This window comes from Acanthopagrus latus, chromosome 14 (assembly GCF_904848185.1).
Source record: "Acanthopagrus latus isolate v.2019 chromosome 14, fAcaLat1.1, whole genome shotgun sequence".
Classification (NCBI taxonomy): domain Eukaryota; kingdom Metazoa; phylum Chordata; class Actinopteri; order Spariformes; family Sparidae; genus Acanthopagrus; species Acanthopagrus latus.
Window position 1 is genome coordinate 16,817,574 of NC_051052.1, and position 25,992 is coordinate 16,843,565.

At 45.3% G+C, this 25,992-nt stretch overlaps 1 protein-coding gene across 1 annotated transcript in view; it reads left to right on the plus strand.

Moving 5' to 3' along the window:
* Nucleotides 1–25,992, plus strand: part of chrm2a (cholinergic receptor, muscarinic 2a) — a 78,008-nt gene that overhangs the window by 17,585 nt on the left and 34,431 nt on the right. Inside the window, exon 2 of the mRNA XM_037122413.1 lies at nucleotides 14,878–15,028. The gene's annotated coding sequence lies outside the window, so the exon portion shown is untranslated. The remainder of the gene's footprint in view (nucleotides 1–14,877; nucleotides 15,029–25,992) is intronic.

Sequence of the window (25,992 nt, forward strand, 5' to 3'; positions counted from 1 at the left end):
TGGGGCATGTCCAAGTGCAGTGGTAGCGCGGGTTAATAAAAAGTAGAACCGCAGCTCCCAAACGTATTGATTCATCCATCTGGTTGTCAACAGCATTGACAAGCTGTCTGGCTGCTCCCGCTCTGCCACGCTGACCTCCCGTAACCTCCTCCGGTCCGATCTGACAGCCAGAGATGTGCTCTGCTCGCTGAGAGGTGTGTGGATCCGTCTGTCTGCCACTGTGCTTAGCTGCATTTACATCCCAGCACCGCCGTGAAACCGACCCCGGCTGACGTACATACAGCCAGACGAGGGGATTTCCCTCCGTCCACCGTCCCCACGTGTCTCCTGTCAGTCTGCAGCTGTCTGGAGCCACGCATGGCTTCCCCTCCGTCACGAGGATGGTCTTCTGCCTGCTGCCGTGGCTTCATGTGTAATCTGTTTAAATACCACAAAGTGCATTAGCTCTGTTTTCAAATGTTTCTCCCGAGACAAACTCTAAAGTTCAACTCTCAAACAATTCAATATACTCTCAGTAGAAGCTTTTTTTCGAAACTTTCCCTGCCGCTTCCGACGTGCACCTCGAGATGCTCATAACTCCCCACAGGTGGACGTCTGATTATCAGGCGCCGGGGTAGTGGGTGAAAAATGGTTTACTCCACGAACACGACCAAAATAAAAACAAACCAAAATGTATCCGTTTGTGTGGAGGATTAATCAAACTGACTTCACGCAGCAACAACAATGACGCTAACTTGCAGTGAGCACTTGAATAACTAACTCACATTTGGCCTCGCGGCAGGACAGAAAAAAAAATGTTTTAATTGAATCATCATCATCTACTCGACCCCACACCCAGACAGAAAGTCAGGTCAAGTGTCATAGTTGACAAAACATTTCTGGAGCTTCAAGGCGAGATGAGTCGGAGGCAACACGCACACCAGTTGCTCCGTCTGTTTTTAGTAACGCGGGGAATCATTTCCGACACATCAGTTCCCTTTATAAAGCTGAAATCTTTAGCTGTAGCTGTGGAGCTCAAGCAGTTTGTACGAGTGTACATCACAGCCTTCCAAATCAATCTGGGATCACAGGGCTTCCAGAGACTCGAATTACAACCAGACGAGCTGTTCGGAGCCATTTTATGATTCCTTCAATTGTTTCTGTCCTCGTCTACTTCAGTTGTTTAGGAGAACGCTGCAACGCTCTTTTGCTGTCAAGCTCCAGAAATGTTTCGTCGACTATGAAACTTCACATGACCTTCCATGGTACGAGAGCAGTGAGCAGATAATGATTCGGTTGTCATTTTTGGGGTGAACACAGTCAAAAACCTATACCTAAAGCTTTTGCAGTGAGTATGTTGTACAAAAACTGTCAGTGGGGAGAGACAAATAAAGTTTGACCACATTTGTATTGAGCCATGAATTCCAAGTTACAAAGATAATTTCCCATGTAAAGAAAGTTGCAGTTTGTCAAAAACAAAGTAAAATATCATCTACATCTACATCACCAACATGGCCACAGCTGGGCACAGAAAAGCTGCTGAAATACAAGTGTAAGTTAACAGTGTTTTGGTGAAGACATCACTTACACGACTGTCGGCTGTGTAATCTTGTGGTTCACAGTCATACGTTTGAATTGTGCCGTGATTCACACATACGTTTGTCAAAATCAAAACGTAATTTTCTAACCTGAGAAAAACGCAGTTCGTCATCAGACGGGATCAACAAATTATTTTTCCCCTCCAGAATAAGGTCCCATGGCGTGACTTTGACTCTCTGCATCACGTCTCTTACTTCACTTGCATGTCGTTTGTCCTTCAGTGAATTCCTGGCTTCCTTTTAAGTTCAATTTCAAACTGTCCATTGCCCCAAAAATAACTTAAATATAGATTCAGTTGTGTCTTCTCACTGGTTGTAGGAAACGTGAACATACTGTCCGTGCACTCTCTGTGAAGGAAAGGTTCAGCGGGTAAAGACAAGCAAAACATGGAAATGTAATGGAAAAATGAGCCTCTAATAGATCATAAAATTATGGAAATTGTATTCAGCCTTTTTAACTGGATCAATTGGTTTCCACTGGGTCCACAATGAAAATTTCTGGGAGTCCGTCCACAGCTCAGGGTTTCCAGGAGCCTCTGCATGAGAAGCAGGGAAGAATTTACCACGAGCCCCAAAAAACTATCCAGGAGCGCCTTCACAAAAGCAATTTGTGAGGGATGCCTCCATGCAGATCGTCAAACGGTCAATTTCTGCTTGTTTCTTACAAATCGGCCATAAATTCCACCTCATCCTCGTGCATGGGGCCCAAAACATGGTGGTGTTGAATGTGAAAGTGAGCAAAAGTGTCAGAATGAGCAGGAGGAAGTTCTCCCAGATGGCTCCATGTTTTTTTTTTTTTTTTTGACTGACTGTACAGTAAGAGTATTTCAGAGGCTGCGTCCAGCAGCCATTAATAAAACTCTATCTTCTCCAGTTGCTTCTATATTCAGCTACAGGGCTCTCTGCCTGGAGCTTTCTGCCTCTTTCAACCCTTTACTCTCTGCCAAAGCTGATAAAGTTGCGTGCTGTGTGCTGCTTCTCAGCTCTGTTAATGGGTTTTTGGGGGTATTGGAGTTTAAAAACCTTTTGAAACTCGTCTGCCAGAGAAACAACGGCCTTAAAAAGGTTCTAGTGTTCTAAAAGTGATTATCTCTTGGCAGAGGAGTTGGCTATGAATGTAATTCACGGCGTCTTTTGGTCCAGAGACAAAAAAACTGCAGAAACAGCTGATGGAAATTAGGTTAAACATCTGGGGCGTGTTCCACAAAAGCGATTAGCAAGCGGCGCTGACGGGCAGATTTTTGGAAACCGATGGCAGCGTCGGGTCAGAGTGTGTGGGCTCGCCCGTCAGATGTCGGAAATCGTCGCGCTCGCCTTCAGAAAATGACACCAGGCGTCCATCTTGGGTTAAAAAGGAGGGAGCTGATCTTTCTCCGCTTCCTCGACACCAGTGTGGGTTTTTTTTTATGTGTGTGTGTTTTCGTAGCCCTTGCAGGGGCGACGGCTCATGGAAAGTCAGATACGGAGGTGCGGCTCGCTCCCCGGCACTCGCAGCTGGTGGAAAGCTGCATCCGTCATGCAAAGATCATCCCCACCCTGCTCACTCTTTGAAGTGCTGGCTTGGATGTGTTGGAGGCAACATGGCTTCATCCACACAACTTCCTCCACAGAGAGGCACCAGTATGAAACGCTTCTTCTTCTTCTGCTGCTGCTCGTTATTGAAAAATGTACCAAGCTCCTCGACACATGAGGGATGTGAAACGTTATGAGACCAGGTGTAACACGGCCAAGTCAATCAATTTCCAATTAAGCCGCACACCTCCGTCATCCGTAATTCTTTTTGGCGTGTAAGTGGCTTTTTAATCTTTTCGTACAGGAGCCGCCGCCTCACCCGTGCAACCCCTCTGTGAGGAAATGTCAACGAGCACGGGAGGAATTAATTAAACGGAGCAAAGCGTCTCGCGGACACTGTGGACGTTCCCCCACCCGCGAAAAAATATCATCCGTTTGTTTTAGATTTAATTAATACGTTGAAATCAGGCACGACAGCTCCAACCCCCCGCTCGCTTACAGTTCAAAAACCCTCCCGAGATTCATGGCGTCCTTTTTCGCTCGGACGCGTGAATAATTTATCACTCGATCCCTCCAACAAAACTCAACTCCTACTGGCACCACGCTCCTCTGTGTGAGAGAGGAAGGGTTGCTGATATATTCCGCTTCGGTCTCATGTTTTTTTTTTTTCCAGCCAATTTCAGACTTTATGGTCCCCGAGTTGTTTATCGCTCTTATTGTTTGGACTGGAAATTGCGGAGCGATGCCGACAGATAGACAGTGAGGCATTACTCAACTGTAGGGAGATAAGGAGGCCTTGCTTTTCCTAAGTAAAAGCTGTCGGTTTCGCTCAGCGCGGAGGGCATGATGGAGCGTGTCTGGTGGCTGCTTACACCACGGTCCCGCCACCTCATTCGATACCGCGGATTGATTAAGCTGTCCTGAATTTTCATTGGCCCTGTGCCCATCCCGGGGCCAAAACACACCTGCCCGGGCCCTGTCAGCTACTGAAGTTATGACATCATGAGGCCTCCTCATAAGGCACCTCCATTGTTTTGAAATGAAGGCACATCAATTTCACGGGCTCCACTGCCCGCCGGATGATTTGTGAGCGCCATTATCCTTTGAAATCGCTCCGGAAAATGGCTGCAGTGTGAAAACGGGGGGAATTGGCGATGGGGGAAGGGGGCGCGGTGGGTCGCTCGGTCGCATTGGAAAAATGGTTCGTTGCTTGTGAGTGTAGCCAGGAAGAGCACGAGCAAGGTTACCTCACTGTCATGTTTCTGCGAGGAAACGTGTTAACCGTAATTTGTTTAAGAGTTTCTCTCTGAAAATGTGAAAGCGCTCCATGAACATGACATCCAGGGAAATCAGGGAAGAAAAAAAGAGGAGGAAATAGAAAGAGTGGAAGGGGGGGAGGGAGTGACCAATAACCTAGTTACAAAATCAGCATGCAAGCAATTCATCTTTTTCTTCTCGTAGCAGCGGAGAGAGAAAACAGGTCCGTCCGACTGCCATCCAGCTGACAGCAGAAGTTTTCATTTCCAGGCTTGACTAATTCATTAAAAAGCACATCTGAGCGCCTGAAACTCTCCATTTGTTATAACCTGAATCTGAGGAATACAAACTGCTGACTCTTTTGAAATAATCATTTGAAAACCCGATGACAGTGGAGTTAAATAAAAAAAAAAAAACGCCTCTCCCCGCCGCTTCCCACTTAGCACAAGCGGTTCAGTTTGTCAGAAGCTTCCGCCAACGTGGCGACCAAATAAGCAGATTGCTGATAAGAAACGCTCGTTAATGTAGCTGCCGCAGCAACTGAACCCGCGCACCATCTATTGGCTTTTTCAAGAGTTGGCTCTCCTTTTTTTTTTTAAAAAAGTCGTGCGAGAACAAAACAAAAATACGGGAATGTGTTTGGAGGGAAAAGCGCCGCTGCATGCTTTCATAAGACCGGCTGGCTGAGGACAATACGTGGTCAAACGTTAAAGTTATCAGCCGAGTGCAGAAGTGAAGGAGCCTCTTCACCGCGCCGCTCTCCACACCTGCGCCGGAGGATTTCAATTCGCTCGGCAAAGCCCTGTATGACAGCGCGGAGCCATTCTGCCGCGCCGAGATAAAACATAATGCTGGGGGGGGAAAAAAAAAGAGTTAAATAATCAATTCCAAAAGAAACGCCAGGGTATTAATCTAGAGCAGAGAGCGGGTTAGAACCTCCCAGAGGATTGCAAGATGGTTTGCAGAGGGATTTAGAAGATGATTAGCAGCCTGTGAAACAAAAAAGTTATATAGCAAGTGTTTTCTAAAATACAGATATTCAAATATAAAAATATTCAAATACACAAATATCAGGTTTTTAATTCACTGTTAAATTTATACAGTGGATGTGTGCAGCCTCGAGGCTTTGTTCATAATTATAAAGTAAAATTGTCTGCAAATGGGAGGAATTATTCTCTTCTATTTCAGTCACCATCACTGTACTGTTGCTGCGTGTGAATCTAATTTTGCCTCAGCATCTTGATCAAAGAAAATTAAGATCCTTCTGGAGGAATGGGAAGGCGATATAAGATCTTTTCTTCTTTTGAGATTAGATCATATCATAATATATTGGAACAGACTGATAAAGGGACATGACAGGCCAAATGTTGGAGCCTGAAAGATAACATCCTGTCTTTCACGACTTGTGTGACTTTACAGTTAAGGTTCAAGGTTCATTTGACAACACGTGGTTGTACAACAAAATGAAAGTTGTAGTTACGCTACAAGAGAACTTGAATTGTGGAGTGTTGAGGATGAATTCATGAGTCTTCAGCAGAGCCTGGGGAATTGAGTCTGTGGGTATGGCAGTGGATTCCCTCCTGTCAGGGGCAGATGTGATATTTCCAGCTAGGATGGCTCCTAATGCTTCTCTGTAAAAGTTCACAAGAATGAGACATTTTCTTAAATAAAACATTATCTGTGCTTTGTTTTTGTTTTTTACCAAGGTGATGTGCGGTTACCATGAAAGGTTCACTGTGATATTGATTCCCTCCGGATCCACCTCAAACCTCACTGATGTAGACAGGAGTGTGTGTCTTTGCTGACGTTGAGCAGTAGATTGTTCTCCGTGCTCCGCAAGATAGTTGATTTCTTCCTGATATGAGCTCTCATTGTAGTTTGTAATAGAGCTGGTGGTTGTGGTGCTGTCCTCATACTTCATAATAGCGTTCCTCTGATTCCTGGGAGTGCTGTCATGGGTGTGCAGTGTGAAAAAGCGGGGGCCGAGCACAGGGCCCTGGGGGACTCCAGTGTTGGGCACTGAAGTAGAGGAGGTGTGATTGCCAATCTGAACTGTCTGGGGTCTGCTTGTGAGGAAGTCCAATATCCGGTTGCAGAGTGTGGTACTGAAACCCAGAGTGTTAACTTTTTATATCAGCTTCATGGGTGAAATTATACTGAAGCCTGAGCTGAAGTCAACAAACAGATTTGGTTGTGGCCGTTCCTGCGCTCAATGGTGTGTGAAGACCAAGTGGAGGGCAGTGGATATGACATCCTCTGTGGATCTGTTGGTTCTGAATGCATACTGGTGAGGGTCCAGGGTCCAGATGGGTGGAGATGTTATCTTTGACACGCTGGAGAACCAACCTCATTGTCACTGTTAACTTACCGGTTATAAGAGGGTGTATTTGTGGATGACTGGCAAAAACATCGACACACAGGTGCATTAAATGATGAACGCTTGGGATAGAATAAGAAATCCTGGCCTACAAAGCAAAAAAAAAAGCAGTGATTTAATGTTTGGTATGAAGGTATTAGGCTTGAATGATAAAAAAAGCTGCTGAAATCACATCAAAGTTCATACTTGCTCAAAAATGTTACCCATAATCCTCAAATTGGATTATGGTGATCAAGAGCAGTGTGTAAGTACCTTTCGGATAGCCTAAAAACCCCATGCAATGTCCCACAAAATTAAAGCCAGTGCGAACGAGAAGGATGTCAAATTTACAAAAGAAAGACATTTTGAGAGGGAGCAAATCATTTTCCACTAATGTCTGCTTAGCCCATATTTCTGTGCTCCTCTCTGTAGAAATATTCCCTGCTGGGTGACAACTTGTAAAAAGGAGTATAATTCAAGTAAGTTGAAAAAAAAACAAACACCCGTTGTAAATTTAATTACGTTCCTAGCAGAGAATATCGTGCCTCTTCACCTCTATCTTTTACATTAGGTGGGAAAAAAAAAAAAAACACCACTGAAGTCTCCAACAAAGCCGCCGTTGTGATTCTGACGATTGCACCTCTTGACTGGAGCTTTCAAACACAGTCCCAGACGTGTATGATTAAAAAACCCTGATGGCATTGTATAAAGTAACAAAGGTCCAGTCAGGCTGCCATCAAGATTATTGTCGAATCAAAAGCGGAGGTGGATTTTTCATCTAATCTCCTGAGGGAATCCGTTGAAACGTCTGATTGGCTGTAATGTGCAAAGACACCCTTTTTATATGATCCTCATCATGTTTCGATTCAAATATTATCCTCACCCCCTGAAGCGCCGCCCTGAACTTTTTAGCCCCAGACCCTTTTTTTTTTTTTGCCTTTCATCCTTGTGTAGATTTCTGAACCAAGCCCAGAAAGTGATTTTCAGCTGAATAGAGGTTGAACGGCATTTCTTCTAAAGCATGGATTTGAAAAGCTGATAGAATGAAATCCTATAAATATGCAGGTGGTGGTTTTGTCAAAGGGGAGAGGAAAGAGTAAATTGGGCTGCTTATCATTTATGCTCTGTGGAAAAAGTTAAATAAACAGACATCTGAGGCTCAAACTGTTTTTCTGCCCCGCTTTTAAATCTTTGCCATAAAGTTTACCTTTCAGATTAAACTCATTTGGACACGTACACAAAACATAAATCTCAAGCAAACACGTGTCGATCTGCACATTTGGATCTCATCTCATGGTATTTGCTCTACTTCTTCTTCAATTTCAACTTTGTTCAATTTAAAAAAAACCGAAGCAACAACTGGTGGATAACCTGATTGTGATGTTGTCGGCGGTAACGTCAGAGAGACTTTCTCAGCGATTCCCTTGTCAGGGGTTAGCGTCTGGTCTGCAGCCCTGGTGACAAAGATCAGCGGCTCCGAGTGCAGCGAAGCCTCAAAACTCATTAAAAGATCATTATATTCTGATGATGATGTCTGGACAGAGACCACACGGTGTCATTCAACGAAATGAATAAACACGGCAAGGGTGAACGGGGCGATTATGCAAGACATGACAAAGCTGTAACAGGGAACGTGATTGCAGGTACATTCATCTTGTGCTCACAGGAGCAATACCACAGCGTACATGTGGCAACACAACCTCTGCATCTGGATGTATAATCTGTGAGCAAAAGACACAATTTTGCTGTCAAGTCATTCTGTTTTCCGTCTTCTGAGCTTCTAAACTCATCGGCTGTGAACCGACGACTGTATTGCTTTTTCTGCACTCCTATACAGATGAATTAAGAGTTGCAACATTCAGACTAAAGCCGATAGACTCCGATAGAGAATCTGTCTTGACTTTAAGTCTCTGTGACAAGCAGGTAGAGTTAGTGAGTGGAGCTGAGGTTACAAAATTTGTCCGTATAATGTCTCAGAATTTGATGGTACCGACTGATATATTGGACAAGACAAATCATTCGTCAAGCTTTAATGGAGTAAAAATGCTCCTGTCAACACAACGATGTAAAAGCTATTTGCCGAGCTGAGGGACTGAGAGCTCTGCTGAGAGAGTTGGTTGCAGAACAAGACCCTCTGGAGGAATAAACACCCAGAATGTTATCGAGACGAGTGGAGAGCTCAGCAATGATATTACCACTTGTATCTTCACAGCAGTTTATCCACCTGAGTGCAGCAGCGATCCACGCAGGTGGCCGCGGCTGCTTTCGGGTGTTTTTGTACGTAGCAGTAATGTTGACTGCTGACTGGAGCTGGAGGTGAAATGTGAGTGCGGTCTGCAGACTTTTCTGTCCTGGAAGTAGCAACAGGCAACTGAATTGAATTCACCTTGAGTCAACTCTTGGATTTTCCTGGTTTGAATACTGTCAGAAACATTTGGGGTTTCGTTAGTACACAGCTCAACAATATTTAGAACCAATATCATAATTTTTAGCCACATTGATGCAGAATTCTTTCCTATCTTGCCTTCACACGCATGTCAGTGTACGACAGATTCAACAGGATGATTGTCACTGATGACTTGTTATTGAATCAAGACAGACTTTGTGATGGAGAAAAACCTCTCTGCTCTCGACCGCCAAAGTATTCACTGGTGATTTCCCCCCTAATTAACGCCGCCAGCTTTGAGTGGCACTGTGTTGGGACGTGCTGCAGAGGGACTGGAGGAAGGCAGACGGCAGTGCAAACAGCTAAGTAAACTCTCTGGTCTAATAACCGGCTCCTCCTGCCCTGAGGTTAAACAGATCCACTAATCACTCTCTTTGTTTGGTTTGGGCTTTTGCATTCGCCGAGGTGGCACCGGGAGCGACGGACGGTTCGGTGCGCGGCTGTTTTCCGTGCACTGAACGTTCGGCTGCACGTGCGGATCGAGAAACCTCCGGCCTCTGAAAACAAGATGGATGTCGGGATTAGTCGGCACGCAGATTGAATAAACGCTGGCACTCGTCCACGCACGTTTAGTGACTTGTTATTTGGCTTTTCTTAATCGATCAGAGCGGACGGTTAAATGCAAAACACTCACCCTGCCGACCATGCATACAGATCCATCATGTATATTAGGAGTTATTGTAAAGAGATGCAGAGTCAGGGGAACAGATTGATGCATGGGCCTGGAAGCAGGCTGACAGCCAGCTCTTTCAGACGGTTACATAATCAAGGCTTTTTATTCAGACACATGCCCTCCTGCTGGGATGCTGGCTGAGAGCAGATAATGAAGAGCCAGTGTAGATGTCCACCGAGATCTATGACCAGGTTCAGACATGGAGAAAGTGGGCCCCTCCCCCTCCTCCCCATCATAATGCTGATGTTGCAATAAAGCAGCAGCCCACACTGTTAGGACGGGCCCCGGCAGCTGCAGCCGGGGGACGCAGAGTACTAGGAAATTGCATTACAGACGTTCCCTTCGGAGTATTTAAAAATGGAAACACTGGAAGGCTTGTTTTATTGCTTATGCTTTCGATGAGGTCTCTCCAAAGCGCTTCCGACAGTTCAGAGCAGCGGGAACATGTTTTTGTAATAAGACAGTTCAAACGGCAGTCTGAGGGGGATCTCGTGCGAGCGCAGAAGTCGTCAGACATAAAAACAGCAATTTCAAAGAGGGGGTATTCTGAGGTGACGTCGTGATAAGAAAACCAGAATGGCTTCGTCTCTGGGCATCTCATCGGGTCTCGCTCGGTGAACACATTTTCTAATTTTCCGTCACACGGGCGCCACATCTTTCTTCTGTGAGCCGTCCTCCGCTTATTCTGACGAGGCTGAATTTGCTGCGCGGAGGTAACCCACAGTGAACCACATTCAGCTTTACAGTGGCGGAAGCTTCATTTTCTAAGTCTGTTGCGTCAGTGTGCCCTATTTTATGTCCAATGAGTGACTACTGTTAATAGCCCCTATGTGAAATCATGCAGGTTTTTCTTTTGCATAAGAATGCAAAGGATTATTTCCATGACTGATTTATTAAAATAAGAAAATGCTCTCAACTGGGGATAGCTGGTTAGCATGCTAGCTACAGCAAATATCTCTGCAACACATCAATGTCTTTGAAATAAGATCTTAACTCTTATTATTTGCATTCTGTTGTTACCTTCAGTTGATTCTTGGATGTTTTAAGCTTAAATTCTTGCACATTGCACGATTAATGGACTATAAATTTACCATTTTATAAATAACGGTGATTATAGTGTGACCCAAAACTCAAAGATAATCAGTTTACTCAAAGATATGAGAGCAAATCCTCACAACAGAGAAGCTGGAACTGCGTCACAAATCGATGATGAGTGAAAGAACAGTGAATTTATTGTCTGTCAGCCTCCAATCAATTCATGGACTGATAGCCATCTTTAAATTACAATTGCGCTCCTCCTCTGACAAGAGCCAACAGCCCCTTTTATTCAATCAAGCCTCTAACCCTCTGCATCAAATCGTATTGACTCACACAAACCAGTCTTGTGTCAAGGTCTGTTATTTATTCCCTGAGAAATTAATGAAACTGTTGAAAAATGCCCCATGTTAAACAAAACTGAGGAAAAAACTCCTTTATCCACAACAGAAGTTAGAAGACCCGTCCTCCATCCAAGTCTTGTGGAAATCTGTTCACCAGTTTTTGCGTAATCCTGTTGACAAACCAACAAATCAACCAAAAAATGGACAAGGGGTGAAAACATCACAACCTCAGCGAAGGTAACGACTGAAACATGAGGAAGAGAAAAGAATCTATAGAAGTAGAATAAAATTACAATTTGACCTTGAAATGACACATCGAACTCCATCAAATCCACTGATTTTGGAGACACACCATGTGTTTATTCACAAGACGAGTCAACCTTTAAAAACAGTGTTAAAGTGTGTCGTGTGTTGCCCCGTCATATTGGTTCATCTGAAAATCCCACCGGTGCTCCGTCCTGTCGCCAAAATATGGATTCATTTCCTGCATTTACAGACAGCATGAGCAAACAAGCAGCTTTTAAAAAACGTCCCCTCAGGAACATAACGGTTACACAGATGCCACCTCCATATTTTAGAGTCGTTATCACTCACTGATGCTGATGAACAATCAATTTAAAGATCTTTTGCCCAGATTTATTTACAACCCTCATCTCCCCGCGGGTTACCAATCTTCTGAACATTAACTGAAATTGACTGTCAGCTGCTATCAAAACTATTTGACTACCCTGGCTGCGTGAATATGGGAGCTAAGTCTCAAGACGTGGCAGACAATCCCCATGTGCTGTAAGGTTATCTGAGATATTTGTTTTTTTCGGTGGTGTAATCAGATGTAAATGTGATTTAGTCGGCGGCCCAGCCGGCTGTGAGGTATCAGATTTAATATACATTTCGGAGGTACCTGATTACAGGTGTGAAAACAGAGGAATAGAGAACAAAATGTGATTGTCTGCACAATAATCTGGATAAATTAGTTCTGTTTGGAGTTCCCAGACACAAAATTTTAACTCACATCTTTGTGTGGTTTGAAAAAAGAAGTCAAAAATAGCACGGAAACAGAAGTTAAATGCACTGTAAGGAGATTTAACTGGTCGTAAAACAGTCTCAATCTAATATCTATACCTCCGTGTGACCTACAGAAGCAAACTTGACCATTATCAAGAAGATTGGCTACTTCTGACAGTGCAGTAGTTGTTCTAAAATAGGTCCCATTTTGCAGAAAATGAGATTTCCCTCACACAGAATTTAAATTCCAGGTTTCCATCAGCTGTCAATTTTGTGGTGTGTTCAAGTGCAGGTTTTTGGCCTAGACGCAGGCAAAGGGAGGTGACACAGCAGCAGGCTTTGGTAAGTGGTAGCTCATCAGTGTGTCTGGGCCTTTAAGTTTCCCTCCAGCCGAGAGCCAGCAAACCACCCAGCGAGTGTCAAAGCTTGCCAGACACATTCCAGGATTTTATGGTCGACGTAGTGTCCGAGCAGTTCAATGGGCATGTTCTCTACCGAACGTTTACTGCTCCTCGGTGATGACAGTCTGCTCTGCAGGTCGGTCACTTTATTAAATAAGAGCCCCCCCCTCCCCCTCCCCAGAGGCTGAGGTAATTCTTGGGAGATTAAGGTGATAGAGTGTGGATAAAAACAGCCGCATGGGTCAGGCCTCGCCCAGCGAGAACAGACACTGTTCTTTATAACCTTGATGGACATTTCACTGCCGCACACACACAGAGTGTACAGTGAAGTCCACTGCTCGGAGCAGCAGAGAAACTCATCTTAGGTTATGCCACCCTACAGCCAATCAGTGTGCAGCATAACTCATCTCTAGATGTTAAGCCTTGCTGCACATTTATTCAGAATTCTCACATTTGCTCACGGGGGAATTAACCGCCTGTCGGTGAGGGGAGATTGCGATCCACGTCCAAGGCTGCCTATTAGATATTTTAAACTCTTATCGTCATCTGACAATTTTATGAATAATTTTCATCATCTTATAATGCGGCAGAATCGCTGGGAGCCTTCAAATCCTCTTCCAACATGATTGCTGAACATTGACGAACACTCGTGTTTATGCAGTGTCGGATCAGACTAACGGCTTTTCCTATTAGCATAATAAATGAATTAGTGCACTGGAGACAAAGATCATTAGGCAGATTTTTACCACCGGGAAATCATTTGGACAATGTACTGTCTAACAATGTGGGACAACAGCGATGCGTCACGCGGACCACAACATGCCTCACCCTCCAGCCTCCCACCCCCGGATCACTCGCTCACTTAGGCCCCGCTGCTGTTTGCATTCGGCCCGGGCGATGCATTTCTTCGAGGCTGCTGTTTCGCTTTAGACGTGCGAGCTTTGAGATTTCTGTGATTAGTCACAACAAAGTGATTGGCATGAGGCAGACAGTGACGGCTAATGCCGTAAACACGGGTCGTTATCGTGACACTACATCTCCTCACTGGCAGCGGCAGGCTTAGTGTACTAAACACTCCACCCGAGGGTTTATCCCTTTATCTGCTCTGCCTGTCTTTCCCTCAACTTCTACAGCTCGAATTATGTCTCTGCCTGCAGTTCAGAAAGCAGGTGTGACATTGTTCCCTGCTCCTGCTCTTCATATGCTAACGACATAAACAGAAGCTTGTTAGGAGAGTTGTTTTAAGTAAGCGTGCACGGCTTAGGTAAAGGAGTCTCTAAATGGCTGTGGCTCCTGCAAGGTGCTCTGGCTTAAAAAAGAAAAATAAAAAATTTGCATTTAAACATGAGGCGCTCCTGTTAGTGGCTCGTCTGGAGGTATGAGTGCTGCAGCACTCGGGGATAATGGTCTCAGAGGGCTGTGACTTCCCATACAGGCGCATACAGTGAACTCAGGCCACAGTCATTTACATCGGAGGCGGTCAGAAGCACCATCATTTTCTTTGATGGTCGGAGGGAATGTGTTCATTATGTATATTGGGGTTACAGGTCTGTGGGGATTGAGAAGTGTATAATTCACTGTATGTAGGGAGGGCCGAAACTTAAATCGAAGGACAGCTGCAAGTCGCTGCTCTACCCTTTAAGATGCATCACCCGCATCTGATCACGCATGACGGTTGCAGAATCCCGAAGGAAACATCCTGGGAATCCATCCTGCACAATTAACACTACATCCAATGTCAACATTCAAAGGCGACGGAGGAAATGGTGTCGTATAACACGCCAAAATGAAAAATTATCTTATCTTTCGATTTCATACTAATCAGTCATTCACCATTACTGAATTTTTGTAGCCATCGATTAATCCCATAAAGTAGCCAAATCTCAACAGGCGATTTGTTGTGCTTTTTCACCAGTAAGCAACGATTGTGATGCAACACAACCAATGAAGGGTTAACTAATGCAGGCAAAAACAGGGCAAAAAATTACTTAACTGCCACACTGATTTTAGCTGACATACCAATTTACAGGGGCGTAATATTATGTTAAGTCTGCTACAGGAGTGACCTGATGTTCCCCCACAATAAGGTGGATAAAATGAGTTTGAAAGTATTGGCAAAAATCCAAGTGACGCCATGGAACTTAATCATGGATTTTGAATGGCACGCAATGAATGTTGTGTTGGGAAAAGGTTGTGCTGACTTGAAGGCAGCACTGTATTACTCGCCCTGCATGCGCTAATTCTCATTTAATCTGTCTTTTTTCTTAACAGTGGCCATGGCTGTTAACCATGAAGCTGGAGCCAGACACGCCCATCGCTTCCTCCTGTCGAAAACAGCCTCTCCGGTGCTACCTTGAACATAAAACGCTCCGAATATGCCATCCAAGTGCGAGAAAGCCCAACGGACCGCTTAACACCCACTGTAAGTACCCGGCGCACTCTGACTCTGTAGCGATGGCTTTTGGAGTGTTAACTCACACCAAGTCAAACCCCAACTGAGATAAACTCATCCTGCAGCACCGACTTCTGAATGAGTCATTTTGTCCAAATTATGCCCCCTCCGTTCAAACATCACACCCACTGTCTGCACACATGGATTAGTTCTTTAATTTCTTCTGAAAGGAGTTTCTGTGTGTCTTGATATACGGGGCTGTGACTCTGCTGTGGGTCAGCGCTCGCGGTGAATTTCAATTTACCTACACAGTCTTGACAGAGGGTAAATTTATGCAGGCATAAATGACATATTTACATATCGCATACCCCCCCAAAAGCTGAACCACTTCACTGAACCTGGCAGGTAACATTGATGATTCTAAATGTATTCATCATGCATATGAAATAATGTAGTCATTATGCATGCAGGTAGAAGAGACACCCACCGTGTACTGAAGATGTCTTTATGTTAATGCTCGCATGCCTGGACCGTTTTTTACAGTATGTGACACCCCCCCCCCCAAACTTCAATGGTGTTACAAGAGCTTGTCCTACATCAATAGACACAAAAGAGCTCTTGACCATAAAGTGAAGTGTAGCTCAGTGAATCCTCACATGCTGTATTTATTGTGCTGCATACCTTGAATAAAAGTCAGGAGCCTTCAGAGCACTGAGTGGGTGGGTTTAATTGCATGTAAGGAAAAAAAAACAAATCAGATATCAGGTATCTCAGGTAAGTAGTCATTCATGGTCAAGCATACAAAATTGACTTTTAGCCGTGCTAGCCGCAGAGCTCCGAGGAAGCCAATGAGGGTTGTTATTGATTTCTTCATCAGTTACTGGACTGACCGTTTGGAGTTCCAGTTCCCCGGAAGCAACAAGTGCCCTCGGAGAACAAAAAGCAGAGCTCCGTTCAGCAGCCTTGTTTAGTTTAATGGAGGGGACGGGAATATATACAGCGAAGAGCAAATCCCAAACAAGCTGGAAATGAAAAAGGGAGCACATGGGTACAAAGATCATGTCATGAAATGTCGGAGTTGGTTACAAAACAGAGGGGATTAGCAGGAACTGAGAAAAGGTTGCGTGTCAAATGAAGTCAAGGACGGGTTATGTTCAGATTGTGATGATAATGGAACATAACAGAGAGAGAAAAAGAAATGTGCAACAGCCACTCGGATCAAGGTTCATGGTGATTTATTTGTTATTATACAACACAAGATTACACAAGGAAATTCAAGTGTTTGCAACCTCCTTTGTGCTGCATTAACATGGAACATATATACAGTTCTTTATACAGATATACATAAATATGTCGTGCTCCATCCAGTCCATACATGCATGAGCACCAAGCATCAGTGACGTAAACACAGAGTCCACCTCCTCTCGTCGCACGATCTAGCCGTCCAGTACAGCAGGTCAATACAGAATGTTGTGGTGCATTACAGGTGTAATATGAAGGATTTTCCTAAAAAAAAAACAGGGTAGAGCAATACGAATGTGTCTCAGTCGTCACTGTTGAACCACTGCAGGTGTGTGGTTGGGGTCTGTATCTATAGGAACACTGCTCTCATACTGCATTTTCTTGTTTTCTTATTATTTTGACGGAGTATTCTGAGTGTTTTTGGGTGTTGTTGAGTCTCATTCCCGGGTCAAATATCTTGGGAACGAAACTCAAACATCTTTCATTAGTAAACACTGTGTTTACGAAAAACAACAACCAGCAAATCTGGCGTAATATGCCGGTGGAGAATCTCACTCTTCTTTTTTTTTTTTTCCCTTTTACAAATTCGTGATTCATCCTAAGTTTCCAACAGCCAATCGGATCAGGTGTCGCTCCGTCGTGCCAGACGATCTCTGCACTCGCAGAGGACGTCGTGTATAGCAACGTGCACTCGATGTTAACAACCTCGCTCCTCTCCATATGAGTGTGTGCAGATATTATCTACCAACATGGCATCTGCACACACACACACACACACACACACACACACACACACTCACACCACTGTTTGATGCCGCTCCACCAACAACACTGTCGAGAGCTCTCCCTCTTCATCGCAGCGCTGCTGTCCAGAGTCATATCTCAAATGGAGCCGCAGCTCTTTCATTTCACTCACACTGCGTATCTGTGTCTCTCATTTGCATTACAGTTCGTATATCTTTTTGTTCTTGCGTCCAAGTGACTGCGTATTGATCTTTCTTCCTTTTTTTTTCTCCCCTCCGAGTGTGTTTGTGCACACAGCCCCCCCCACCCAAAGGACTGCCAGGTCAGTATCGTGTCACGCCAGCCAAATTCCTGGCAAAGATTAACAGGAGAGGGCAGCGCCAGCCTTTGAGGGCAGGAGCAGTGGGAGCAGTCGCACCAATTAGGAGCCGACAAACCAGACCACCCAGCCCCGCACTCGACCCTGGCTGGCTCGAGATAACAGAGCCGACACACACATGCTCAGACAGATAGGCACGCGCTCGCGATGCGCTCTCCGCATACCCACTCATAACTTGGTAGCTAATGCATATGCAACACCCTAACAAACATCATCCATTAGCTGCAACAGGGGCCCGAGCGTGCCGCTGGAAGTGTCAAATATGCATGAGGGAGTGGAGGTCTCTGTCTCGTAATCCTCCAGGCAATTAATACAATCGTTTCCAGGGCCAAGCACCCAGATGCACATTTCAAACCTCTCCCTGGGCTGGTTGAATTTTTTTTAAGGTCGGCTAATTTACAGGTACATTGGCCAGAGGCTTGCTTTTTATGGATTGGCGCCGTCTGGAAGTCGACGGCAGGCCATACGTTGAGGATTGTCCCAGGGTGATGTATGGGGCTGTGGGGACAGCACACTCACAGGAGGAGAAACAGTGCTGGACTAGCTGTGGTTAAAGATGACGAAAACGCTCTCGGTCTCAGTTAATTGCACCGTGGCGGCAATTGAGCGGCAATGTGTTTGATTCGCTGCGCTCGGTCCGGCGAGTGAGTTACAGAATATAGCATTTTTCTCTTTGAGCGTCCACCGGCTTTCATTGTACAGCTCTTCCTGCCGAGTGTGTCGTCGTTTGCACTACATTAAGCATTTAATTCAGCCTCGCTTTTTTTTGTGTGTGTGTGTGTGTGTGTGTGTGTGTGTGTGTGTGTGTGTGTGTGTGTGTGTGTGTGTTTGCTTCTGCAGATGGTTTTTAGCCTCCAGTCAGATATTGATTGAAATGTTCAGCCCAGTGTGCGAGGAGAGGAGTGGAGAGGAGTGGAGGGGGGGGCTGGTATTCAGAAGCATTCGGTGGTTGGTGGGGAGGCAGTATTGATTGCACTTAAAGTGACAAGATTGAGGAGGCCCACTTTGACACGTTATCCCTATTGCCGCCAACAGACAGGGAGCGCGGGCCGGAGGAGCAGCGCCCGATTGATTTCTGGCGATCATGAATGGCCCGAGACCTATGAATCAGTCGTCCGAGGGCCTGCGCCGAGCTGGAAAAATAAGTCAACAATTTTTCATGGCGCAGCCGTAATGTAAGGACTGACGGCCTGTTTGATTTAGGGGGACAAGTAAATACTATGGTAATGAATAGGCCTCGTGCACATTCTGACAAGCCGAGGAGTCCTCAGTAATAACCTCGGTGGTGTATTTGAGGAGGCAGGTGTTGTGAGGCAGCCAGTTCGGGTGTCAGGCGGGATTTTTGTTGTTGTTGTGCATAATTCACCGGCGAGGCACGAAGCTGATATAGCCTCTCCCCCCTCTTATGACCATCCATCAGGTAAAATTGCTTTCTTCTAACACTCCACTGTCAACGAGAAATAACAAATGTAGCCATGCAGAGCAACACATGATTACAGGGTAATAATGCCCCGAGGTCAGAGGAATGTGACCTCATTCAGAGCCGCTTGTTGAAAAGGGGAGGCGAGTGAATGTGCTGGGTGACGAGTCATCGGGGGATGATGACGGCTCATCCCCCCTCGAGGGTGGCCGCTGTCAGGTGCCCGGCGTCTCTCTCTCTCTGACTCTCTCTGACTCTCTCTCTCTCTCTCTTTTTTTTTTTTTTTATTAATCACTGCACTCGCATGTTTGGGTATAATTGAAAAACGCACCATCTTGACCAGGGAAACACTCGAGGAAAGATTAGCGAAAGGGAAGGCCGCGCTACAGGGTTCAAAAAGCCGCGCAGGAAGAGCGGTTAATAATGCGCGCATCGTTTCTCGGTGGGCTTCCTTCGACCGACCTCTCTGAAAAACATCCCCTTGCCGGCGGTGGAAGGGGCTATTCGGAGCCCCACATTTTGCTTCTGATTAATATTGTGTAAAATCCATCACTATAATCTTCCAGGAAATTGCTCGGGCGTTTCCAGAGGTCTAATCGAGATATGGGGGGCGCGCGCTCGACAGGCGAGAGGAGGAATGAGAATGAGGAGGAAAATTAAGGAGAGGAGAAGCGGGGAGAGACGGAGGCTCGAGACGGATAGTTTGAAATCTGTAAAAAAAAAAAAAAAGATATTAAAGTATATGTGGCGGGAGCGTGGCGTGTTTGAGGAGAGCACGGAAATTAATGAGTGAACAACAAGATAGAGCGGCTGAACGGAGCCGGGAAGGAAAAAAAAAGAAATAATGTTTGACATGCTTCAGTGATCTCAGTTTTTTCTTCCATCCCAGTGTTCTTCTTCCTCTGTGTCGCCTGCAGGTCTCCGGTTCCGTGTGCCGCCTGGCCAATTACCCATGAAAATGAGAGAGAGAGAGAGAGAGAGAGAGAGAGAGAGAGAGAGAGAGAGAGAGAGAGAGAGAGAGAGAGACGGTTGCGAGTGATTAACACAGGCGCCCAAACAACGAGCACCTTCTGGATTCTGGAGCAGGGATGTGGGGCCCACACGGGAAAGACAAATGTTCTCCGATATATTGTAAAAGTGATGAAGCTCAGATGCTTTTTATTTTCCATTAGGACATTCAATCAGACCTCCACGTGTTCGCCCTCTTAAATGGGAGAATATGAGAGCGGCAGCGAATTGGTGAACTGGTTTATTGTATTTTCCCCTTCCCTTGTTTTTTTTTTTTCCTTTTTCCTTTTACCCGAGTGTCATAACAGGAGGCTCGGCACAGGCAGACACAGCGCGGCACAGCGAGTGTTTGCGCATGTGGCCGTGGCGGTGAGGAGACGGGGAGGTGGTAACTGAATCGCGAGGTGTAGACGGTATTGCTCTCAGCACGGAAGGACTCAAAGGACGCTTTTAATGAATGGAGCTTGGGGAATGCAGTAGGATTGGCTGCAATAGCAGAAGGGAGGAATTTACTGGGTTTCTCATGTAGACGCTGAATTATTTAAAAAGGGGATCCGTGCGCTGATGATGCTGCTAGGACTGTGTCGGTGTGGTTGAAGCAGAATAAGCAACAGATTTTTCACCCCCATGTCTGACACTGAAGACCAGAACTCGGCCTGCTGCGAGGCGGGTGGCTGAGAGGCATGTTCCCACTTGACTGATGTCAGATGTGACAGCAGACTCTGCTCAGTGCGTGAGCAAATAATGCAAAATGCATTCTAACAACAACTTTGGTCCATTTACAATTCCATCTTCGATACGTTTTTATTTGTTACCTACATTTTTCTCTCTCAGCTCCTAATCAAAACCAGGGGAGGCGATGGGGGAATTTATGTGCATACATACATCTTTAATAACAGTACAAGTTCCCCAGCCCCGACATGGTAATATATTTTAATCATTCGAGGATTTGAGTGATACAGATGAGCAGCTTTTTTTTCCCCCAGCCGGGGTGGGATTAGCGCTGCTCGGCTAAACGTGCGGCAGGAGTCGCTAAACCGTGTGTGGGATCGCGTCGCCGCCGATGCAAACGCTTGTATCCTCGTGTATGTTTTTGTGTATAACCACCTGCCTGCGACGATCATTTCCCTGCTCGGTTTTAATTAGGTTGTAAATGTCAACATATGAACCATTCTCTTCCGCCGCGTGAAGCATGCGTGGCACTGTTTGCTTGTGCCGGACGAAGGGCTGCTGTTCGTCTTTTGTCACGTGTTGACTCGGCGGACAAACAGAGAACGAAAATGACTCAAAGGCAGGGCCAAGAATAGCTGCCTGAGGCGACTCTCACTTCCTGACCCCGCCGTTCCTCCCCATAGGCATCACAACAGAAGCGGGAGATACGCGTCCTGGCAACCACCAATTAAGGCCACATATCCTTCACATGAGGGCTATTGCTTAATCAAAGCTCCCAGAATAATGAGCTAAAGTAAACAGTAATTACTGGAACCAGGTCATTGATTACTGCTCAGTCTCTGATTCTCCTTTGGGATTTCCTAGGCAAGGGAACATCACCAAATATCTGCTTGATAGCAAAATGGGAGCTTGTGACTCCCAATAAAATCCATTCATCCTGCTGAATTTGTATTATTCATAGACACACATGTTGCCAAATCCTGCTGTAACCGGACATGAAGATCGATTGCGACTCCTCCTCCTCCTCCCTGCTCAACATACGTATTCACACCATTTATTCACTGTGTGGTGATAAATCCATTCATCGTGCCAGCACCGGCGGCCTGAATTATGCATGTCATAGGCCTATAGATTTGCCCTCTGCATAAAAAGGTTGGGAGAAGACATGATCCTGCAAGCTGCCAGCACTTTATGGAGACATGAGCACGGGTTCGAGAACTACTGATTAGTGGGAATTATTCCGACCTGGAACACAATTTAACCGTAATCCCAGAGTGAGGGGTCAGCAACAGTGGGTTAACACTGTGGGTCAATAGTATAGATAGGAATGGTGTTCCTCTGAATGCTCCTGGGTCGTGTGAGCTTCTCCGCGTCTTAGGTCTCGGTGCATTCAGACTGAATATGAAACAAATTTTCACCTCAGAAATGTGACTGCTGAACTGATTGTGGCAAAACAAAAACAAAACAAAACAAAACAAAAACATTGTTACACACATTTGTCAAACTGGAGGAGATACGGTGGAGCCAGATGCCGGAGACGGCACGCAGGATGTGCAATGGATGAAATTTTATCCGGAATCACAGAAAAAACAAACACAACGGACATCAGGATCAGAGAAACACAACAGATGACGTGACAAAGACCGAGCTAAAGACTCAAATAAAGACTGAACTAATGAGGGGATGAAGTGCAGGTGGAGTGAGGCGGAGAAACACAGGTGAGGGTAACGAATGGGAAAACACTGGGAAGAGATCCGGGCTAACACAGGGGATGCAGGAGTGGAGGGAAAGCACAGGTACACAAGAACAGTGGGAACAGAACAAAATACGCTCGTGTAAAATGAAATGGAAGCAACAAGACCTTGACAGCGTAAGATTTAGCCACATACAGGTCTTTACGCCTTGCAAAAGTATTGTCTGACGGAAGAATAGCCTTTAGTTTGCCGGCTGTTACTTCATCAGTCACAGTCGAACCCATTTCAATAGCAGAAGCGATTCCTCGGCAACTGTGCAGCTCTTCACACTGAGAAACTCTGTAGGCTGCTTTGTAGGAGGCGAGTTGAGCATTTGAAGGCACAGCTGCTGCTTTACTGAAGCCGTTCTGTAGTTCAAAAACGGTTCAGTAGCTTTTTTTTTTTTTCTTCCTCTGAAGAAATCAGCAGGCTTCTCTTCAGTGTTCATGATGCAAAATCTCCAGGGAGCAGCTCGACTTGTTCGGCTTCGCACCGTCAGAAGCTAATATTTTGAGACACACAACACGCTTTCTCTTCATTGCCCACCGTTGTACCGGTGAAGCCGAGGGGCGAGATATGCCTCATCGCGTTTTCCTGTCTTAGATGTGGTAGTCGTCAGGTTTGGTGCGGATTACTCACCTGCTTTATGTTTACCTTGGAGTTCTGTAACAAAACTTGTCCACTCTGGGCAACATATCCAGAAGCTGTGTCCTTGCCGCAGCACCCCAACCTGTGGCCCTCTGCTGTACGACATCCCCTTTCTCTCTCTCTCTCTCTCTCTCGCCCCTTTAAAAAAAGGCACAAAATGCCTCCCAAAATAGTCAAATGATAATTTTAAAAACTGGGTGACTAAAACAGTTGGTGGTCAAGGGAGAGGTCATAGTTACTATGGTTTTCCACCTCTCTAGGAGAGCTAGGGTCAGGGAGATCATTTCCAAGGGTTGCTATGACTGGAAATGATTGAGAAACCACCGCTTAAACAGTGGCTGTGTCAGGTCCAACGATGGCAAACAACCACTACTTTTTATCCTTTCGCTGTACGTCTTTGCCCTGACAGCACCTGAGGTGCACTTGAGACAGCCATGAGAATTTGTTTCCCCTTCTCTGGGGGTTTTCAGAGAAGGCTCGCCTCTTAGCTGCTAATTTTACTGCACAAGGGAGTCACTGCAGTCCAAGCCTCTTGATTGTCATTGAGGGGGGAGGGTAAGGTAATGTTAAAGCAGCCAGGGAAGGACATTAGAAGAATGTCAATCAACACAGCACTCTCATCGTACTGTAATGACAAAAGGTATTGAATTTTCTGCGTACACTGTTTGTCTGCAGGGGGGTTAAGGGCCGTTGTAACAGGGTGTCTGCTCATCGGAGCATTGGCAGTGGGAACACGATAAGGCTGCGTATTTCAGATCATTACCATTCATCATGGCTATAGAATACTCTCATAAAAAGCCACACATTACCTCTCTTTGCACACATGATATACTGTACATAATCTTCAATTCTGAGCCATAGTGCATTCCCAGAAGTCGATGATTGGAAGATTCTCAGGCACCCAAAATTTGCATACATGTTATATTCAGTAACATGAAAAATGCAATTTTCTGCGTGACTTCTCAGTCTTCAAGATGGCACCTGTGTGTTAGTGTGTGTGTGTTAGTGTGTGTGTGCAACCCATCTGTAATTGCACTGCTGCTGATATTGCTCATGATTTTGACCGCTGGTGAAAAAAATAAAAAGAAAAAGAAAAGGGCAAAGTATTTTCTTTTACTGGGGTTCAACCCTTTTCAATAACAGGCTTTAAATTTTTTTTGTATCACTCATCCCTCAAAGCCCCGGGAGTGCTGGACAATAAAGTGCTCACATCAATCGTAAAAAAAGAAAAAAGAAAAAAAAAAACACGGCCTCCAGGGGCGGCAGCCTCAGAGAGGATGAAGATAACCTGAGAACCATTTTCATAGCAGAAAAATAATATCAGAATGTTCATAAAAAACAGAATAATCATTCGCCGGAGGTTATTGGCAGCTGCTGCAGTGACACGATGCAATAACCTTAGGATTGTTTGTTAAATTGTACAGGAAGGTCAGGTAGTGGTGAGCCTGTGTCGCAGGAATTTACCATATTTATATAGAGAGAGCTCCTGGGTTCTAAAAGCACCTTTAACCTGCAATAGCCAGCTGGTTTTAAAAAAGTCAGATTGTATGTAAGCTTATGAGAAAATGACCCTACTTCTCACTTGATTTATGACCTCAGTAAACAGTTTCTTAATGGGTTTGTGGTCTCAATCGCTAGTTCAGGTCGTTTTATATACAGCTTGAGCCTCGGTTTGTAAATGAAGGTCTTGTTTAGAGAAAAAAAAAATAGATGATAGAGAAAGGTTTGGTTTTGGGTGTGGCTACCACTGCGAGAGGCGGAGCAATGGGTGTGCTCCTCAACGTTAGGGCTACCCATTGGTGGCCTGGTGGGAGTGTTGAGGTCTTGCCTTTGGATGGATGTATAAGCACGTCTGACTTCCATTCAGGCGATCAGAGTTCACCTCCTGTGACAGGGTAATGGGTATTGGCTGGAACACCAAGGAAAATCAAAAACATTTCATTATAAATGTTCTTCTTTGTGTTTTTGCAAGTGGATCAACATTGAGACCACAAGATTTGCAGGGGTACATTGTGACGCTAAAGCCAAGAAAAGCGTAATGAATATCCTCACATCTTCGGAAGCCATTTCTACTGGGAGACTTCAGTCAGCCGGTAATGTTGCTCTCCATCATGGTAAATGAAAGAGTGTAAACATGACGACTGGAATAGGAGTTGTTTGGATACAGCTCTGATGCTTTATAATCAAATAAGTAAATGGAAAGATGTAAGCACAATTACTGCGCCGTAATGACTGTTCGTGTGTAATTAGTCTGTCTAGTGTTGTGCCACCAACAGCCGCTGAGCTACAAATCAAAACTTACAGGCAGGAGTGCTGCCATTCCCTGATGTTAGGGTATGAACCGTGCTTCAGGTCGGCGGGTGAACGTTATCAACGGAGACAATTTTGGACTCAGAGCCCTGTCTCGCAGGTCACGTCAGTTTAAATGTCCCGCAGTGACTCCTGCCCCAAATTAATAGAGGGAAGAATCGAGTTCAGCAAATGGCTTATGTAAAAAAAAAAAACAGCCTTTTTTTCACTGACAATAGAGGGGGGGAAGTGAAGGGACGTGTTCCAGGGTCACATCTGGCTCCCCACTATTTTGCATCCAAATATTCATCCATCTGAAAAATTCAAGTCCTCCTAAGGGTTTCACGATCAACCGCAAGAGCTGGAGCACTCTCTCCGAGGCCGAATCAAACGCTTACATCACTGGCATACTTTCCTTCAGATTTGCTCTACATAGGCAAACCTCTGAGTCCCCACTTTAGAGTAATGTTTTGACATGAATATCGCCCCACGGAGAGTATATCAGCCTGCCGCACGGTGTCCAAGATCTTCGATTTATGACAAGCCTCCCATCCTGCGAGGGTTTCGATTCGGCACATCAATAGCACTCAGTAATTTTCTAAACAGAATGAATGAGTGGTCAGCGGGGAGTTGAGAAAGAGGAGACAACCAACTCCGCCACAAGAAGCTTTTTTTCCCCCCCTTCCTTGTCCTGTCGCATTTACAGTGACAAGATTATTCCCAGCACACCGACACACATGGGAACAGTCTCTGCTAGGGGGCAGCCTCTAAGAGCACTTTCTGCAACACATTAGTGAGAATAAAACTGTAATGAAGTGGCTGAGGTACAAGAGTTTTGAGCATGTCGCTTTTTGGGATT